At 40.7% G+C, this 22,504-nt stretch overlaps 1 long non-coding RNA gene across 1 annotated transcript; it reads right to left on the bottom strand.

The window, feature by feature from the left end:
- Positions 1-286: 286 nt before the first annotated feature.
- Positions 287-1,320, bottom strand: LOC138641366 (uncharacterized). The gene is made up of 3 exons (XR_011313793.1): positions 1,259-1,320; positions 624-800; positions 287-403 (listed from the first exon to the last, which is right to left on the bottom strand). It is a non-coding gene; the product is annotated as an uncharacterized lncRNA (long non-coding RNA).
- Positions 1,321-22,504: the final 21,184 nt, after the last annotated feature.

Genomic DNA, 22,504 nt, shown 5'->3' with positions numbered 1-22,504 from the left:
AGATGGGCGAAAGAGATGTTGCGCGCACCGCCGTATTAGCTCTTTGCGGTTGATTCTCTGCAGCGCCGTAATTACGCCGGTGCAAAACTCGTTGCTGAAGAGGCGACATATCTAAAAGAAAAGATACAAGTGGCGGTTAGCCGCGAAACGGATCAAAATTGGAAAAGCTAAACGGCGACGCATAGCTATGATACTGCGTAATATTTGAAAAGTTAACGGGGTCAGCTACCCATGAAATCATTGTAACAATATTTACATAAACATGTATAGAGCAGACCAGATATATACTTACAAGTATGAAGCGGGAATTGTTCCACAACAGCTCCTGATTTAACGGGCGGCGCAATGCTCAAACTCGCAGAGGCGGGAATATTCTCTTTTTCAAGCTGTATTTTCCGGGCAACTAGATTAGCGGGTGTAAGTAAAAATATAACGATTAGCGAACATAGAATTGATTTTCTACACAAACCTGCAGCATTGAGACGGTATATATATATATATATATATATATTTTTTTTTTTTTTTTTTCAAAAATGAATTTTCTGACAGTTAGCTAGCAGCTGTAAGTAAATAAGAGCATTACACAAAAGTGAGAATCGCCTGTATTCCAGGTGAACAGATACCTTTTCTATTCTTGAAACACCTGCGTAACGAGCTGCCGCGTCTTTTAGGCGCATCGGGTGGCGATGAAATTGCAGGGTTCTTGACATCTATGATCTCCACGTCGGAACCCAGCATATCGCATGGTTCGGGAACACACCAGTTTTCAGGCATATCGTGCGATGTCTCCGTGTCAGTATCTGTATGAGAAATTGCGCGTAGTTCGTGTTTACATACAAAGGATTAAAGCAACTGACGTAGTATAATATAGTTTTACGGCATAAACATATTTGCGGTGTAAATTAATATAGCAAGACTTATGCCGCTATATATTAATAATTCAGTATTATATTGGTGGCTACGCTATTATCTATTGTATTACACAGATTAGAATGTAGAATGTTAGCCCGCAAGGCCTGGGTCCTCTGTATCAGTCCGTCATTGTTAGTTTGTTTACTGTATGTGCTATTTGTAACGTGTATGTAACCCCGTCTCATCTACAGCACCATGGAATCAGTGGTGCTATATAAATAAATAATAATAATAATAATATATATATTTAGCTTTCTTACATGTGATACATGAAAGATAAATATCTTTGTACCGTGTTACAATGAAATTTCTCCCTATCTAAAAGCAAAAAGGCGCGCCTAATTACCCATGATGAGGTGAAGAGCAGGGCCATTATCGGTTAGCGGCTCCACGGCTTCAATGCGCTCATAATTCTGCGTTATGAAATTATTAAGAAAGAATGCGTGAATATATAATTAATATAAATTACTTATAATATAATGACTCAATCAGAATGAGTCAATACTCTGCACATTATACGCGTATAATACTGAGTTAATACATGCATTAATTGCATGTATGGTTGTGTTCTGGGTGTTAACAGAAGGCGTTCGGTGGGTCGTAACTGGGTGTGTTTCTGGGTGTTAACAGCTGGCTTGTTTTCTGACACTCAGGATAAATACAGCTGGCTGTACCACTATAGTACAGCAGACATCCACCAGAAGCCAGACTAGACTAAAAGAAGAACTATTCTAAATGTAAGTATATAAGACAGTTGGCTTATTATTAGCAATTGCTTAATTATATTTAACTATGCATATCTAAAACCATAATTAAGGATGTTATTTGTTTAATAAGTTAGTGTTATACTGTCAGCTAGATGCATTGGCGGGGGCATAACCACCATTGCTATCTGACATGTGTTAGCAATTAGTCACGGGTGCCGTATAATGCGGATTCCCTGTAGGTGTGGTCACGGTGGGTGGTAATTTCTCTTTAAATACATGGTTAGTTCCTCCAAGCTTGAGAAGCAGAATCTTAAACACCATTTTTCTGGGCCTCTGAACAGCGGCGCTACTCTCTGAAAAAGTAAGTGTTTAATGTAGGGCCTCTGAACAGCTGCGCTACTCTCTGAAAAAGTAAGTGTTACTGTTTTATTTGCGGCATAATATTATCATTGCCTGTAACGCATATTTTTGTAACGTAGTTTTAAACTGTATTTATTGGCGGAGCAGTTATAGATAAAACTTTTCCCCTATTTATTTAAGATGGACGCCCAATACCCTCGCGATCAATGCAGCCCCCTTCTTGCAAGCACACAACTAGGTATTATACGCGTATAATGTGCAGAGTATTGACTCATTCTGATTGAGTCATTATATTATAAGTAATTTATATTAATTATATATTCACGCATTCTTTCTTATTTAAGAGCCGTGTATGTCGCCCGATTGGCGCAATAATTTCATAACGCAGAATTATGAGCGCATTGAAGCCGTGGAGCCGCTAACCGATAATGGCCCTGCTCTTCACCTCATCATGGGTAATTAGGCGCGCCTTTTTGCTTTTAGATAGGGAGAAATTTCATTGTAACACGGTACAAAGATATTTATCTTTCATGTATCACATGTAAGAAAGCTAAATATATATATTATTATTATTTATTTATATAGCACCACTGATTCCATGGTGCTGTACATGAGACGGGGTTACATACACGTTACAAATAGCACATATAGTAAACAAACTAACAATGACGGACTGATACAGAGGACCCAGGCCTTGCGGGCTAACATTCTACATTCTAATCTGTGTAATACAATAGATAATAGCGGTAGCCACCAATATAATACTGAATTATTAATATATAGCGGCATAAGTCTTGCTATATTAATTTACACCGCAAATATGTTTATGCCGTAAAACTATATTATACTACGTCAGTTGCTTTAATCCTTTGTATGTAAACACGAACTACGCGCAATTTCTCATACAGATACTGACACGGAGACATCGCACGATATGCCTGAAAACTGGTGTGTTCCCGAACCATGCGATACGCTGGGTTCCGACGTGGAGATCATAGATGTCAAGAACCCTGCAATTTCATCGCCACCCGATGCGCCTAAAAGACGCGGCAGCTCGTTATGCAGGTGTTTCAAGAATAGAAAAGGTATCTGTTCACCTGGAATACAGGCGATTCTCATATATATATACCGTCTCAATGCTGCAGGTTTGTGTAGAAAATCAATTCTATGTTCGCTAATCGTTATATTTTTACTTACACCCGCTAATCTAGTTGCCCGGAAAATACAGCTTGAAAAAGAGAATATTCCCGCCTCTGCGAGTTTGAGCATTGCGCCGCCCGTTAAATCAGGAGCTGTTGTGGAACAATTCCCGCTTCATACTTGTAAGTATATATCTGGTCTGCTCTATACATGTTTATGTAAATATTGTTACAATGATTTCATGGGTAGCTGACCCCGTTAACTTTTCAAATATTACGCAGTATCATAGCTATGCGTCGCCGTTTAGCTTTTCCAATTTTGATCCGTTTCGCGGCTAACCGCCACTTGTATCTTTTCTTTTAGATACGTCGCCTCTTCAGCAACGAGTTTTGCACCGGCGTAATTACGGCGCTGCAGAGAATCAACCGCAAAGAGCTAATACGGCGGTGCGCGCAACATCTCTTTCGCCCATCTGTGTTGTGGATCGTGATGAATGCTCCGCGGCACCAAAACAACCCGGGAATCCAAGCCCCAAGATTTCACATCAGAAATATATGCGCGTTTCAAGAGAGAAACGGGCAGCGCAGAACGCTAGGACCCGCATAACACGGCCCTCCAATAGCCCAGACGCCATACCACAAGTTACTCCTGAAAACAGAGAAATTGAACAGCTCTCCGAGGGTATGTGGTCACCCATAGAACCCCTCAATATACCTGTGTGCCAGACTGTGCAATCTGCAGATACTGCTCTTGCAGGCTCTTCTAGCGTTTTTGCCCCTGTATTACCTCTAAAGAAATGCACCGTATCCCGGCGCCGTGTAGATAGAAAGCAGAAAGTTGCTGTACATACACCTTACACATGTCGTCCTTCGTGGGATGCTGCTCATGTCAAAATGTTTACTGACATGTCTGCGCAGTACGCTCAAAGCAAACTCGCACAGATGGGACTAAAATCTTTCTGCGATACATATGAAAGACTGTTAAATGCATGTCCAACACCTGCCATTACCGCGGAACTACGTGCTTTCAAACTAAATCACCCCTGATAAATCTAACTAAAGTCTTTTAAATCACATACAATGATTGTCATTTTTCATATGTGCGTGTTGTGTGTTGTGTGTGTGTGTGTGTGTGTGAGTTCTGTATGTGATGCGTGTTCTTTACAAACCATAAACTTATAATAGCAAAATGTTGCTGCAGCCAGCCGCACACAGCTGTATTTTTGTATTATTTCACAGTGCCTGATGCGTACCGGATGCCTGGTTGGCTGAGAAGCGCCCGTGGGTGCAGAAGTGTTATTTCTATAAAGATATATTGCACGGTTTGCAAATACAGAAAGGGGATCAGCAAACAGCCTGAATTTGTACAAAAATAAGCCAGTCGCAGTATAGTACTGCCAGTAAACCATTTTTATATTCTGTAAGAATTTTTATAGTATTGAAATGTCTTTGTAAGCCATCAACGAGATTTTACACCAGGGAAATAAGAGATATCAAAAATACTATATGTGAACAGCATATTAATAAAGTGCAAAAAATCATGTGTATTTGTTGTGTGTGTTGTGTGTGTGTCGCATGTGTTGTATGTGTTCTGTATGTTGTGTGTGTATGCTTGTCGTGTGTGTTGTATGTGATGTGTGTGTTTTGTATGTTATGTGTGTTTGTTGTGTGTGTCGCATGTGTTGTATGTGCTCTGTATGTTGTGTGTGTATGCTTGTCGTGTGTGTTGTATGTGTTGTGTTCAGATTCCGCAAAGATGCATTTGTCGGCATCATGCTGTTAGCTAACTTAAAGTGTGTTTCCTTTTTTCTGATTGTGTAAAGTGAGCGCGGTTAGCTTAAAATGTGTTCTTTATTTCCAATTAGTTCTGACAATAAAACATTTTTGTACTATTTAATGTTTTTACTTTTTATATTCTGTATTTGCCTAAGCAATAATGGTTTAAAAATTTCCAATGAATTTGTAAGTTTTCAAAAGTATACCCCAATGTATAATTAATATGATATTATGCCATCTAGTGGCCGTGATAAGTAATTGATTATGCTAATAAAGTGCAAAAACATGATAACATAAGTCCTAAATGACTAATAACCGCATATTAATAAAGTGCAAAAACATGATAACATAAGTCCTAAATGACTAATAATCGCATATTAATCATAAATAATTAATGATTAAATTAATGACTAAATGTCTATTTCTTGTGTGTGTTGTATGTGTTGTGTGTGTGTGTGTGTGTGTGTGTTCGTGCCTGTCTGCCCGCGATTTTACACAAAAACATTAAAAGTCTGTATATGTTAGATGTCTTTGAATAAAAAGGAGTCAAATTATAGACAGCACAGGCCCCTGTAAAATTAATATGTGCTAAAATAATGTAGAATTAAAGAAAGCTGGAATAATATATGGGAATGTGTCACACCCTTTTGAGATATCAAAAATACTATATGTGTACACCATATTAATAAAGTGGAAAAATCACTGACCTATGTGGACCGCATATTAATAAAGTGCAAAAATCCCTGACCTATGTGGTCAGCATATTAATAAAGTGCAAAAACATGATAACATAAGTCCTAAATGACTAATAACCGCATATTAATAAAGTGCAAAAAATCCCTGACCTATGTGGTCAGCATATTAATAAAGTGCAAAAACATGATAACATAAGTCCTAAATGACTAATAACCGCATATTAATAAAGTGCAAAAAAAAAATCCCTGACCTATGAAGTGCAAAAATCACTGACCTATGTGGCCCGCATATTAATAAAGTGCAAAAAATCATGTGTATTTGTTGTGTGTGTGTTGTTTGTGTGTGTGTGTCGCATGTGTTGTATGTGTTCTGTATGTTGTGTGTGTGTGTGTATGTTTGTCGTGTGTGTTGTATGTGTTGTGTGTGTGTTTTGTATGTTATGTGTGTTTGTTGTGTGTGAGTTCTGTGTTGTGTGTGTGTGTTCGTGCCTGACCTATGTGGTCAGCATATTAATAAAGTGCAAAAACATGATAACATAAGTCCTAAATGACTAATAATCGCATATTAATCATAAATAAGTCCTAAATGTCTATTTCTTGTGTGTTGTATGTGTTGTGTGTGTGGGTTCTGTGTGTTTGTTGTGTGTGGGTTCTGTGTTGTGTGTGTGTGTGTGTGTGTGTGTGTGTTCGTGCCTGTCTGCCCGTTACAAATAATAATGCTGAATTTATTTTCAAAGGATCCGTAATACCCGGGTCTAACTTACTGGATTTGGTACGTAGTACAACGCAGAGTCATGCTCTGAACAGTAGAAATTTACCGCCGGGTTGGGATTCATTTATGCAGGCTATGGCCGAGCTAAATATGCCGTCTACAGTTGTGGGTAACCCCGCTACTAGGAAGCTTTTAGATGAATTAAAAATTACCAACAGTGAGACACGCTCTGTATCTACACCGCTGAAGTTAGCGGCGGCTCCCCGTACAATTCAATCTTTACATTCCCCGTCATTAGGTACCACACGTGGGACTTTGCTACCTAAAAAAAGGTCTCTACCGATGCTACAAACCATGTGGCTCACGATGTAAAGAATGTACTGGATAAATGCTGTACACGCCTTGTAACGCTATATTAATTATTTTGTAAGAAGTGTAATTGTTCATTGTACTATTTAATGTTTTTTACTTTTTATATTCTGTAAGAATTTTTTATAGTATTGAAATGTCTTTGAGATGTTGCTTTATTGTGAGAAATAAATTTTTTTACATTTTTACAATATCGTGTCTTTGGTTTTTATTCGTATAAAACACGCCGCTTCTTACTTGTGTTGTAACATTGGGTCATATTATAGCTTGTGTTGTAACATTGGTGCATATTATATATATATATATATATATATCAGAAATAAGTTGTCCAGTAACTCTTCTGTTTGTGTATATAAGGCAGCCACAAGGAGAAAATCTGCTACACTATGAATAAACACAGCTTACAATGCCCCACAGATAACAGCTAAATAACTTCTCAGATGCCATCTTCAGGACACAAAAAAGAGAAAGCAAATATCAAACATTCGGCGTTATAAAAACCAATGCCTGGGCACATGACCCGCAATAACCTTCAGGTACAATACATGTACAAACAGAAAAGCTGCCTCTTCTGCTTGTGAAAATAAACATTTATTGGGTACGCAAATACAACAACAATTGACCTAGGTGTTATAAACCTCTGAACCGCAGTTAACCTAAACATTTAGGTAATGTTCACCATTTAGTTAGTGTTCACCATTTACAAAAACAAATAGACAGCTTTAAGTTCTCCACTATATGAATACACTGAATAAAACACAGCTTGCAGAATCAAACTCGGGCTACGTATAAAATCTAATATAAAACAAATGAGAAAGGTGTTATAAACCACGTGTAAAATAAATACACGACTAGGCTATAATTATAAACATGTGTTATATAAGTTCTCAAAACACAGCTTACAGAATCAAACTCGGACTACGTATAAAAACAAAATACGAGGAATAATATCAAAACTACAACAAATTAAAGTATATCAAACGATATCAAAAGGGGAAATCAGCCAGCTTCAGGGACAGCTGGCTGACAGGAGGAGGGGAGGGGTTACACACTTTGATACACTTTGATAGGGGTGGGGCACCTGTCAGATTGAGTTTGACGAAACCTATGAATTATACACTACTTATGGGTCAAAACAAGGCTTGATCCCCTATCTTTATTATTATACTATTTACTATATTGTTATCATATGTTTATATAATATACATAATTGGGGGTCTCTTCATTTTCTTGGGGTTACCATAGTGTTGACCCTCCAATCTGTCTTTGTGTCTGTATGTTGAGCCTTGGTTTGTATGTCCTTTTTAATAATTTGTACCTAATAAAGTTTAAATATTTTCAACTTCTTTATGATATTATTTCAGTCTTGGCACATATGCTGTTTAAGCCTTCTTTATGCTCCTATTGCCGTTTGGGACAATTTACCCTATTTTTGGTTTACAGCAGTGTTTCTCAAACTCCAGTCCTCACGGACCCCAACAGGTCATGTTTTCAGGATTTCCTTAGTATTGCACAGGTGATGGAAGTATCGCAAGTTCTCTTACTTGTGCAGCACTATGGAAATCCTGAAAACATGACCTGTTGGGGTCCGTGAGGACTGGAGTTTGGGAAATACTGGTTTACAGCTTTCAGTATCCTGCATTTTGAGCTATCATCGATATGAGAAGGTTAAAATCTTTTACAATTTCTAGCTCATCCCCGTTCACCTTGAATGTGTCCCGCTCTTACCTTGTAGTAGTCAATATCTTTGTAATCTTTGTGTTGAGTAGCAGTCTTATGTTTAAGTGTTCCATCTTGAAACTCTGTAATAATAATTTTTTATTTATATAGCGCCAACATATTCCGCAGATTATACAAATCATAGAGGGGACTTGTACAGACAATAGACATTACAGCATAACAAAAATACAGTTCAAAACAGATGCCAGGAGGAATGAGGGCCCTGCTCGCAAGCTTACAGACTATGAGGAAAAGGGGAGACACGAGAGGTGGATGGTAACAATTGCTTTAGTTATTCGGACCGGCCATAGTGTGAGGCTCGGGTGTTCATGTAAAGCTGCATGAACCAGTTAACTGCCTAAGTATGTAGAGGTATAGACACAGAGGGCTATTAACTGTATAAAGTGAATGAGAACATGATGCGAGGAACCTGGTTTTTTTCATAAGTTCTTCATTCCATCTATGCTTGTGGCTGTCACTGTTGTATTGTCTATGTATTTAAGATTGTTGATGATTTGTCCAGCAATTTTGATTCTTATTTTTCTGCAAGTCCAGGCTCCCTGAAAATAGCTTCTGCATATAAATTAAATCGAAATGGTGGCAGGATACAGCCTTGTCTGACTCTTCACCCTACTTTGAACCATGCCGAGTCGCCATGTTCCATTTGGACTGTTGTTTCTTGGTGAATGTAAAGGTTCCTAATGAGACTGATAACATGATTTGACACACCTATATCCTTCATGGTATTCCAAAGTTTCTGATTATCAACACAGTTGAAGGCTTTGCTGTAGCCGATGAAGCAAATGTAATCTCCTTTTTGTATTTTTTGGCCTTTTCCATTATCCATCTATTGTTAGCTATCTTATCCTTTGTTCCTTCATCTTTCCTGAATCCTGAGTGTTCCTCTGGCAGCTTTATCAAAGAAAGCTATAACTGTCTATGTAGGAGTTTCAGTAGTATTTTTTTGACATGAGGTATGAGCACAATAGTCCGATAGTTTCTACAGTCGGTAGCATCTCACAGCTTCAAAATAGGAATAAACACTGATCTTGTCCAGCCCTTGCGTCATTTACCAGTTGTGAATATCTGTTGACGCAGGCTCTGTTGACGCAGGCATGTGATGATATCAATTACTACTTCAAAAGACTTTTTTAGTTATTTTGGAATATTGTCACATCCAAGGGCTTTGTTGTTTGACAGATGCTTTATTGCACCAACGACTTTGTGTTTCAGGATGTTCAGTTCTCTATCATCTCCAGTCTCAGTTTCTTCCTGTATTACTGAGTCTTTCTTGTAGAGGTGCTTGGTCTACTCTCTCCATCTTTCCTTGTTCTGTTCCGGCTCAGTTTGCTCCTATTGGCATTTTTCAACATTCCCACTCTTGGTCCAAACTTCCATCGTATCTCGCTGTTAGGAATTTGTATTCTCTACTTTGCTGGTGCTCATCCTGTGATGTCTTATATGTGGTTTTCATAGCTGAAAGAGGTGCAAATAAGACCATTCAGAAAAGCAGAAGAGAAGGCAGTCAGTACATGATGACAAGTATGCAAATCTTCATATGTCACAATTGTAAATGTGAGTTAGTTGTGAAATAACTGAATATTTTATAAAACAGAATGACGATAGGTAGAATCGTGTATTGCCACCTGTAGAACTGATCTACTCCTCTCCGAAGTGCCATATTGGCAGGGCCGGCGTCAGCACCCGGTGCACCCGGGCAAGTGCCGGGGCCCTGGCAAGACGGGGGGCCCACTCACGCTGTCATAGATACATCTGGCCGCTTGCCCGCTGATTTTCCTGCCGCCGACCCTTTAAATCTGCGGGCATGGCAGTTATACAGGTGAGACTGCCAGGGAGAGCTATGCTTCTATCTATTAGGGCACTCCTCTCAATCACGTAAAACTGATGAGTTGGACAAGAAGTAGAGAGAAGCGAGCTGGGTTTCACCCAGGCAGCACCAGTCTGGCGGACACAGGCTGAGCTACACTCAGTAAGCTGCTATCCGAGCTCTGCTTGGGTAGTGGGTCCCTGATAGGGGTGGGATCCTGTCAGAGGCCTAGACAGAAGGACACGGAGCTGCGCCTGCTTACCAATGCGGCAGCATCCAAAGAAAGAGACATTGAAGGGAATTGCGTTGCTGAGAGTGAGAAACAAAGTCATAGCAAAAGGAGAGGAAACCAGAAGGAGTTCTGCCCTGTAAAAGGCTTCCTCCTTTCTGAGGCGCAGAAGCCGGTAGCCAGAACACCGAGGGAGTTATCGTCTCCAAGCCTGGCTCCAGAGACCGGCAGGTCAGCTAGTTCCATATTAGTTGTCCGACCTTATACCCAGGAGGCATGGTGGCAACTGTGGGGACTGGGGAGTGATAGGGTCCCTGTAAAAAGCCTCAGGCCATCAGTCATACGGGTTTGTCCTATCCTTACCATCAGGGGGACAGAGAGAGAAAGCGACATAACACCTAGAACATCTACAGCAGTTGTGATTACCTTACCGAGATGCACAGCAGGGAGGTATTACAACACTCGAGGAAGGCTACTGATTTCCACCTGGATAAGGGGGCTCTCAATTTGCCTTCGGACCGGCTGGACTCTGCCTGCCCTGTGATCTGGTGCTCCTGACTGTGGACGCTGAAGTCTTCAGTAAAGGTAAAGTGACTGCAACTTGTGTCCTCGTTCTTCACTGCGCCTCACACCATCCACCATCTACACTCTGGGAAGCCCTGGGGACATACTTCACGTGTGGGAAGGTATACCATCTAGCTGCCATCACATCACCCCAGCGGACCCCTAAGCAGCGTCGGTCACCCTGGCCAAATACCACAGGTGGCGTCACGAACATCATCCCTTTAAAGACCTTTCCTCCCATTTACAACGGACGCCCCTAGGGCCACGGAACAGGTCAGCCACCGTGACATCCACCTTGAGAACTGAAGGGCTCAGCTCCGAGTACCCCGCCGCCCTTGGGGGCGCTCCATATATACACTGCTCAGTACCTCTCCCCCTGTATATATACACTGTACAGTACCTCTCCCCCTGTATATATACACTGCACAGAACCTCTCCCGCTGTATATATACACTGTACAGTTCCTCTCCCCCTGTATATATACACTGTACAGTACCTCTCGCCCTGTATATATACACTGCACAGCACATCTCCTCCTGTATATATACTCTCCACAGTACCACTCCTCCTGTATATATACACTGCACAGTACCACTCCTCCTGTCCTATATATACACTGAACAGTACCGCTCCTTCTGTCCTGTATATATACACTGCACAGTACCGCTCCTTCTGTCCTGTATATATACACTGTACAGTACCACTCCCCACTATATATACACCGCACAGTACCTCTCCCCTGTATACATACACTGCACAGTACCACTCCCCCTGTATATATACATTGCACAGTACCTCTCCCACTGTATATATACACTGCACAGTACCACTCCTCCTGTCCTGTATATGCACTGCACAGTACCACTCCTCCTGTCCTGTATATATACACTGCACAGCACCACTCCTCCTGTCCTGTATATACACTGCACAGTACCACTCCTCCTGTCCTGTATATATACACACTGCACAGTGCCAGTCCTCCTGTCCTGTATATATACACTGCACAGTACCACTCCTCCTGTCCTGTATATATACACTGCACAGCACCACTCCTCCTGTCCTGTATATATACACACTGCACAGTACCACTCCTCCTGTCCTGTATATATACACTGCACAGTACCCCTCCTCCTGTCCTGTATATACACTGCACAGTACCACTCCTCCTGTCCTGTATATATACACACTGCACAGTACCACTCCTCCTGTCCTGTATATATACACTGCACAGTACCCCTCCTCCTGTCCTGTATATATACACTGCACAGTACCACTCCTCCTGTCCTGTATACAGTATATACACACTGCACAGTACCACTCCTCCTGTCCTGTATACAGTATATACACACTGCACAGTACCCCTCCTCCTGTCCTGTATATATACACTGCACAGTACCACTCCTCCTGTCCTGTATACAGTATATACACACTGCACAGTACCCCTCCTCCTGTCCTGTATATATACACTGCACAGTACCACTCCTCCTGTCCTGTATATATACACTGCACAGTGCCAGTCCTCCTGTCCTGTATATATACACTGCAGAATTTTCAATAGCTATCACTCATGTAAGAAGTGAAATCTGGCATTGTACTATATCTATATTTCGCTGCCATATCTGTGCATCCTAAATCATGGTGTGTGTTAAAGGGGCCCACTGAGACTCTTTCGCCCGGGGCCCTCAAAAACCTGGAGCCGGCCCTGTATCTAATGGTGCAGTAATCATATTAACATCAGAGGTGTGTCACATAAATTTATGCTATTGAGCAATGAATAAAAAATAATTACATTTTGACCACAAAAGGTTTGTTAGACTCAGATTTAAAATTTTCACAAGGGAAAATGGGTAATAATGGCACCAAAGTTTGTCACACAATTTCTGTTGAACGTTGCAATACTCCGCATGTGGCTGTACAGTACTGCTTGCCACACGGCGAGATTTGGGAGTTAAGGAATGCTACTGTATTTAACTCCTGGAGCACTGATTTTCCTAGAATAGTTTTTGGACTCCATATTCAGAGCCACTAAGTGCTAGAAGAGCAGAATGTCCTGTCAAATTATATCATTTTGAAAATTATACTCCTTTGGGAATTTATCTACAGGTGTAGAGATGATTTGATTCCATGGGTGTATTCCAGAAGCAAGCAGGAGTGGATGTTGCAGAGTAAAAATTGCACATCTGCTATTGTGGTACCCATATGCTGTAGTACCCAGTACATTGTACTTCTGGATACATGCACCCGTAAATTAAATGGGATACCAACGCTACAGAAATGCCAAACATGTGGATACTAAATGTGATTTAGGCACACTGGGGCTCAGAAGGAAATGGGGCATTTGGGTTTGGGAGTGCAAAATTTGCTGAATTTCTTTTGGCTGGAGCCATTTTGCTTTTCCAGCGCCTTTGTACTACTAGAAACATGGAATCCCCCTATATTTTCATTACCAGATGACATACCTGACTGGGGACTTGTATTTTCTTGTGGATTGAGTTGAAACTTTTTGGGGTACATTTGATATAACATTTTGGAGCAAGTTTATCCTGTGCTGTATGCTGAGCATTTACATCAGGGTGTTCATCTAAATCTCTGACATAATTCAAATTACATGCCTGACAGATCCAATCACTATAATGAGGCAGCAGAGTTACTCTGGACTCCGTCTGGCCTCTGTTCAGCTTTGTCCTTCTTTTCAGAAGTGCACAAATCTGTGGTCAACCACACTTTCATGCAAGCTGAAAGGATGACAACATTGAATCATAGGCCAGACGGCGTCCACAGTACCTACATCTGCCTCGGTGTTAGCACTCAGCGCAGAACACAGGATAAACATGAGCCAAGCCTTACTGCAATCTTTGGGAGGCAGAATGAACAAATCAATATTATGTCAAGAACTAAAAAGTAGTACAAAAAGAAAATTTGGGAAAAGTCTCAACTTTTGGTAAATGTAGCGTTGATCCTTTTTAAACAGCATGGATCCAATACCATTGACCACCGGAGAAAATTAACAAAAAAGGAAGAAAAGGATCCACATTGTTGTATGTAACTTTATTTCACATGGTTAGAAAAAGTTGTTTTGACAATTAAAAAACATTGCCCATTCTGACATACGTTTCTGGCCAAAGCTCTTCTATGACTAAAATTGTATCATCTTATGTTATCTACATATACCTGATATGTCATTGTTATAAAGGTTATTGAGATGAATAATAAAACAGACTTTCTAGAGAACAGGAAGAGTTTGCCTTTAGTGAAAAGAGTGAAAGATAGTAATATAAATTGCTATATAAATAGTGAAGAAGAATTTTAAAAAAATCACCAAAAATTTGTTCAAATTTTTTTTGCATAAAAACGTGAACAATAATCTATCTTTGATTACATTCCTTTTAGCTTGGTTTAAAACAATCAATATTTTCTGTAAAATAGTTAAGACAGTTTCAGAAGTTTCACATTATTTGACTTGGTAGGTTTCTTCACATTATTAATTATTAATTAGGACTACATATGTGACAATTGAGACTGAACAATGAAATTTTGACATAATGGACTCATTATATAATTGCTCACCTATGAGAATGTCTTCAGTTAGAACCGGACATACCAACAGTGCTGCCAATGCATGTGCACCAGGGCACAGAGCTGTAGGAGAGTTTGTGAAAGGGTAGCTTATGATGATGGCAATCCCTTGGGGCCTGAGGCTCTGAGGGAGCCATGGCCAGATTGCACTAAACGTTAGCGGCATGTAGGGCAGAGAACGGTCATGCAGTTCTGCTGGCTACAGCACTAAATGGTAGTGGACCCACAGGAAACCATCCTCAGCTTCCTGCTATGCTTTTTCTATTATGCAGGTGTGCAGTGCAGTGATGCCAGCACAAAACCTTCATCATTTAGAAAAGGGTAGCAATGCCATGGTAGATCATCAGGAGATATGAATGATTCATTTTTACTTTTTACACAGTGAAGAGAGAGCAAATGATGTATGGGAAGGAGGGAAGGAAAGGGATAGAATGCTATTATGGACTTATAATATATTGTTCAATTGGTCATTGTGGGAGTACACTAGAGAATTACTAAGAAAGAATGATTTGGGTGGTGGGGAGATGGTATCAAAGACATATAAGAATTGCGGGTGGATGATGATGCTATAGAAAAACTTATGATGACTTGAGGGAGGTGGGGGATGCTATAAGGGAATTATTTCCCAGCTACAATTCATTATATACTGACGAGCAAAAGGGTAACAATGTTTACAACTTTTGACATCAGGCTCCATATCTCACCATTAGTGATGAGCGGTGTCATGATCGCCGATACTTACCTGTCCGGCCGGCGGGGACCCAATGTCCCTCCTTCTTCCTGTCAGCCCGGCTTCTCTGCTTCTCGGCGCGTCGGCGGTCCGCGCATGCGCCGTAGGGTCTCCTCCGCCGCTCAGCCTTCTGGGAGGTTGTGACCCGGTGGCTCCGCCTCCAATATGGCGGCACCCACCTGGTATTTCTGTTTGGCGCTTCCTCAGGTAAGCGCCTGCGTATCTTCGTTGCAGCAGTTCTGCTTGTTCCAGCGTTGTATTCGGGCCAATCCTTTGGATAGCTCCCTGTGCTCCGTTCCCTCTGTGCTTTCTGGTTCCTCCGGTTTTCCTCTGTTCCCCCGTCTCCTTCTGACTCCAGGTTCAGCCTTCTCCTAATATTTGTATTTTTTCCTTTTCAGCTCACCGCCTCGTCATCCTCAGCTTTCCTGCTCTGCTGCTTCACCCAGTCGTCCCTTTGGCTCCGGCAGTTGCGGTTCCATCCTCCTTGGGCCTGCTCCTAACACTCCCTGTATAGGGGGTGCATCCATCAGGTTTGCTCGCCCTAGGGGGCTCTGGGACCGAGACCCAGAGGGTCCACTTTTGGGTTCACCTCGTCTCTCTGTCTCACCCCCGTGTAGCGTGATAGGCGGACCCGTGGATATTTGGAACCATCAGGTTTAGCCAAACTTTAAAAAAAGATTGGTACCTAAACAGAACTTCTTTCAAATTACAGGGGGGCCTGAACATCTGGTGTTTCTCCCTCTGTCATCTGTGTGACATCGTGGTAAACAGTGGCTCTGATCAGCGGTAATCTTTCATGTTGCTGCCTGTTATGGCACAGTGGTTCTCACACTATCATACAAATGACAGCATATGAAGCAGCAGCTCTGACTGGCAGTGAAAAGGTTGCTCAGGCAGATACTCTGTGTTTGGTTGCTGCTGCTCTTCCAGGCTCAGCAATTGTAGCCAGTACTGGTCAGCGGCGAGCAGACGCTTCTAGGACTAAGTCCTGCTTTTCCCCTTCTGAGCATGCCCAAAGGAAGACTTCTCATTGGAGGTCGGGGGTCACATGCTCAGGTCCTGTAGCAACTCCCATTGGTCCACTAGGAAGGTCCTTGTCTCCTGCAGCTATAAAAGGTTCACATGGCCGCACGGCCATGTGCTAGTATCAGCTTATGTTATGAGCTTTGCCATTTGGTGGTCATGTCTGCTTGTGGTCAGGTTCAGCTGAAATAAGCCCCTAGAATACCGGCACCTCCAGTGAGGAGTTTTGTGTGTTTGAATTCAGGGCAGGCGTATAGCCACTAGAATTCCGGCTCCACCGGAGAGGAATTCTTTGTGTGCTAAGCTGACTGCATGACCTCTAATTGCTTTCTGCTCTGTTAGGTAGCTGTGATCCTCTGTGAGGTTAACAGGGCACAGCGTTTTCCTACCTAGGTGACTATGTGAAGTAACAGAGTTCGCTTATACTGCCGTATAGTGCCGTCAATTGCTAGCAGCAGGTTCCTCTCCTGCACGATGGACCCCGGGCTGCGAACGCACCTTTAATAACATATATATATATATTTGGTGCATTCCGCCAGCCCTAACAAGCTTATTGTACATGTATTTATTTAATAAAAAAATTAAAAATTGCTGTTGGGCCTCTATTCTTGATAATCAATACAAGTAAAGCTGACAGCTGCGGGCTGCAGCTCCCAACTGTCAGCTTTATCTTGGCTGGTTATCAAAAATAGAGCGGTACCCAATCCATTTTTTTTAAATATTTACAGTAGATAAATAATAAAAAAAATGGCATGGGACCCCCTTTTTTGACAACCAGCCAGGCTAAAGCAGACAGCTGGGGTCTGGTATTCTCAGGCAGGTAAGGGTCCATGGATATGCTCCCGCAGCATAAAAATAGCAGCCTGCAAACACCCCAAAAAAGGAGCATCTAATAGAAGTGCCAATTCTAGCCCTTTGTCCGACTCTTTCCTCTCGTCCTGGTACAATGACAAATGTGGTAATAGTTTTTGGGTTGATGTCAGCTGTTTATGTCTGTTGACATCAACCCCAAAGGTTAGTATTGGAGAGGCATTTATCAGTTGCTCCCATTACTAAACCTGTAATGAAAAGGAAGAAAGACGTAAACAGAAAAAAGTGTTTTAATTTAAAAAAACACTCCCCACACAATAACACTTTTAACTATTTACTAATATAAAAATAAAAAAATCACAGTATTCCTCACCTTTCGGCCAATAATCCATATGTCCCACGATGTGCTTCAACTCTGCCACATCTGGGTGCATTGCTGAGCAGTGGCAACTGCTCAACCCTGCATCCAGAATATACTGAGCTGGCGTAAGAACATGGTTGCAACCTTCATGATGTCACCGCCGATCACACACAGTCACATTCTCACAGTCGGTTCAGTGTATCCTGGCTACAGGACTGAGAAGTTGTATCATGTCACAATGCATCCAGATGTAGCAGACATGGAGCACGTCGTGGGACATATGGATTATCGTCAGACAGTGAGGAATATTGTGATTTTTTTATTTTTATTTTATGGTTAATAAATGGGAATAAGAGGATTATTGTGGGGGAGTGTTTTTTGCAATTAATGGACTTTTCTCTTCCTGTGTCCTTATTACTTTTGACAATGGAGTAAGTAATGGTGATGTCTTATTAGCGCCTCTCCATTACTAACTCCTGGGCTTGATTTCAACTGACATTACAAAGCCGACATCAATACCAATTACTATTATCCAAGTAAATGGGAAGAGCTGGACAAAGTGTCCTAATTGGCGCATCTAATAGATGAGCCTTTTTAAGGGCGGATGTGGGCTGCTATTCTTTAGGCTGGGAAGGGCCAATTTCCATGGTCCCTTCCCAGTCTGAGAATACCAGCTTCCAGCTGTATGCTTTGGTTAGGTATCAAATAATTTAAAAAACTGCATAGGGACCTCTCTATTTTTCATAGACAGCCAAAATACAGCTGACAGCTATGAGCTGCAGCTTTACCTCTGATGGTTATCAAGAATAGGGCAGACTACATGTCTTTTTCCTTTTTAATTTCTTTTGGAATAAATAAATAATTGAAAAAAATTCCTATTCAGCTGAGTGAAAGCCAACAGCTGGGGGCTGGTATTATTATTCTGCTGGGGCCAATATCCGTGAAGCTTCCAAGGATATTAATATCGGCTTATAGCTGTCTGTGTAGCTTTCATTAGTTAAAAGGTTAAAGGAGGAACCCCTGCAAAAAATGACATTGGGTCCCCCCTAATATTACTAACCAGCAAAGGCTAAACAGACAGCTGTGGGCTGATATTAATAGGCTGAGAAGGGGCCATGGATATTGGCCCTCTCCCATACTAAAAACACCAGCCCCAGAAATAGCACATACATTACATGCGCTAAATCTGGCGCTTAGCATCCGCTCTTCCCACTTGCCTTGATGCAGTGGCAAGTGGGTTAATAGTGTTGGAGTTGATGTCAGCTTTGTAATGTCAGTTGACATCAAGCCCAAGTGGTTAGTAATGGAGAGATGTCTATAAGACACCACCATTACTAACACCATTGTCAAAAGTAAAAAAGACAAAAGCAGAAAAATGTCCTTTAATTAAAAAAAACTCCCACACAATAAACCTCTTTTACCAATTTTGTAACGATAAAATAAAAATTCACAGTATTTCTAACCTGTCCTACAATAATCTATATGTGTCACAACGTGCTCCAGCTCTGCTTCATCTGGATGCATTGATGAGCGGTGACATGATGCTACCAATCGACCCTGCATCCAGGATACACTGAGCTGTCCGTGAGAACGTGGCTGCGTGTTACCAGAGGTGACATCATTAAGGTTACTGCCGCTAGCCATAATTAATAACACCATAATACCGGAACTCCGTTAAACCCAGTTGTAGAGCACAGGTAGAGCTCGAAACGCATTAGACCCCCCAGGTTGACCTCACACCTTAGATTGTTGGTGTGCATTTGTTTTTCTTTTTGTTGCATATTTTATCTTTTTTGATAAATCAAGAATTTGCTGGACATATAACTGGATCGGAAGCTGGATTCTTCTTTCTTCTTCTGCCATATCAGTTGTTAGCTAGTGGCAAAAGATAGGTGGAGCAAGCATGGTGTTTATATGAACAGTAGAGCTGCTAGGAATGCAGTCCGAAGAGATGAGCCTTGGAAGGTGACTGTAAGTTAGTCAGGAGTAGATATTAGAGATCTTTGAACTTTTTGAAATTCAAAATAAACAAGGTTCGGCGATTTTTTTAGCCAAAAATTCAATCATCGACAAATAAATGCATCACAAATCACAGGTTGTCTAATTATTCTGACAAGATGTGTTAATACTCTGAGGTCTTCTAGGAGCGTATGCAACTTCTTTTAATGTCTTTAATGCCAGTCAGCTTCAGCAATTTGGGTGTGAGCTGGATGAGGAAATATATGGTGGTATTTTTTTTTATATTGTGGTGATATTTTTAAGTTGTTTTTAACCTTTTACTTTTGTCCACTAAGGAACGTGAGTCTAAAATTGGAAGCAATAATATGACAGTAACTACTGTATAACTTTGCATTATAAGCTGGCACCCAGTATATATGAAGAAGACTTAACCCCTTAATGACCGCCAATACGTCTTTTAACTGACCTGAGATATAAGGCTACGCTCACATTAGCGTCGCGTCGCTGTTGCGTCGGCGACACAGCGGCGACGCGCCCCTATGTTTAACATAGGGGACGCGTGCGTCTTTTTGCACGCGTTTTCCGACACGTGCGTCGTTTTAGACGCTAGCGTCGGACGCAAGAAAACGCTACAAGTTGCATTTTTCTTGCGTCCGATTTCGTCAAAAAACGACGCACGCGTCGCAAAACGCGCACGTTTTTGCGCGCGTTTGCGCGCGTTTTTCCGTGCGTCACGCAGGCCGGCGCAACGCTAGTGTGAACGTAGCCTTAGAGAATAGCCTCCCCATACAGATGACAATCCAGCATCTGTCGGTTGTACACTATAGCTGACAACTTGCTGTACCAGCCAAGATCAGTATTTGCACCATCTAAATCTGTTTAACCCCTTAGATGCTGCTGTCAATAGTGACTACATCATTATAAATGGTTAACAGAGTATGGGGGGCTTCTTCTTTGTCACAATTGGTGCCCTCAGATCATGATTTTGTTGTCCTGATGTTTGCCATGGCAATTCATGACCAAATAGTGGCCTTACAGTCTGCCGGCTGTAGTAATCTGTTTAGAAGTTAGCAACATTTAGGTGGTAAAAATACACATTTTCATTTCTGTCATACCACTTTGCATTAATTCCTGTAAAGCACCTGAAGGGTTAATAAACTACCTGACAGCAGTTTTCAATATGTTTAGGGGTGCTGTCTTTAAAATGGTATCACGTTTGTGGGTTTCCCAATATATGGGACCCCTAAAGTCACTTCAAACATGGATAGGTCCCTAAAAAAATAAATTTTGTAAATTTCTTTGAAAAAATTAAAAATTGCTGCTACATTTTTAAACCTCCTAAAATGCTAACAAAATAAAATAACATTTTACAAATGATGCTGATGTAAAGCAGACATGTGGGAAATGTTATTTATTAATGGTTTGCTGTTGTATGACTATCTGGATTAAAGGGATAATCATTCAAATTTAGAAAATTGCTAATTTTTTAACATTTTTCTCAAAATTTTGATATTTTTTATAAATAAACACAAAAAATGTTGAACAAAATTTACCATTATCATAAAGTATAATGTGTCACGAAAAAACAATCTCAAAATCACTGGGATTTGTTGAAGCGTTGCAGAGTTATTACCACATAAAGTGACACTGGTCAGATTTCAAAAATTTGGCTCGGTCACTAAGGGGTTAAATCAAGATCCCATTTGTGTACATTATGTATCAGTAAGGTGTTAGAAGACATTTTGGGTATGTGAAATATATTTCTCAAGTAGAGTGACTGGTGGGTAGAAGATATCCAATAAGACCACATGACTCAATGTACGTTGTTATTCTGCACCTCTCTAGGGTTTCATCCTGTCACATCCCTAACGCTACTATATTTTTCTGAGGTCTGTGTTGACTTTCCAAAGGATACATTCACTTTGTTAAATACCGAAAACATCTTCTAAGATTCTAATTCCCTTTAAGTATGTCTTTGGAGTGTGAGATGAAACCCATAAAAACCCAGATAGAACATAGAAACTCCTTGCAGTTGCTGTCCTAGGTGGGGTGTGAACCCAGAACCCCAGTGCTGAAAAACGATAAAACGAAAACCACTGTGTTCTCCTAAATGAATCGCACTGAACATAGAAACATTTACTTTGGAGGCTCTGCTAAAAACCAAGCCCATCGCTTTTTGTATGCTAAGTAATAGGGTTTATTCACACATGCCGATTCAATATTCAATTTTAACAACCGAAAACAAAGATTCATGTGGAAAATTAATCAGTTACAATCAATTGCAATTTTCAACTATTCAAAACACGGACACAAAATAACAAAATTGATTAAATGTGGAGTCAATGAAGTGCTACTGCTCAAGTTGTAATCTCTTTTGTAATAGATCTGGTTTCCATATGGACTACAAATAGCAGATAACGTGAAATGGGCTATTAAATGGCAGAGTAAGATATGAAATCTTTGACATTCTATTCTGATTCCTGCGGTTGATGAAAATATTAAAGCTAAATTTGATTAGGTGCAAAATCCATTAAACCTGTATGACTGTAATCTCTTCCCCTAATTTTGAGTTGTGTTGCATTCTTATAGTTAAAACGAATCTGAAAAAAATCAAAAAGAACAGCAAACATCACAAATTCAGCACAATCATTTTAGGATAACGTTTGTGTCATAGATCTATTGCTTTTATGATTTCTGTCATCACCCCTTTTTTAACAGATTAGTTCTGACTTTTGAAAGATGATGTTCCTCTCTTAAAACATTTTGCACATTGTTGTCTTCCTTAACAGCCAAAGCTGATATGCCAAAAGTGACTTGATTGACCTACTTTCACTGGGAATCTTTGTAAGCCCAGTATGTTTGCTTTCTACAACTCTGTGCACCAAACTAAAATAAGGTTAGACATCAGTGAGTCTGGAGAATCTGAGTATAAATCTCCATTTGAGTTCCCATTGTGTAACTAAATTCTAAGGGCCTACATTTATTATTCACTTTTATCATTGCACTTATTAATAAGTTGCATGCAAAACTGTATT

The sequence above is a fragment of the Ranitomeya imitator genome, chromosome 6, assembly GCF_032444005.1.
Source record: "Ranitomeya imitator isolate aRanImi1 chromosome 6, aRanImi1.pri, whole genome shotgun sequence".
Lineage (NCBI taxonomy): Eukaryota > Metazoa > Chordata > Amphibia > Anura > Dendrobatidae > Ranitomeya > Ranitomeya imitator.
This window is presented reverse-complemented; position numbering and strand designations above follow the sequence as displayed.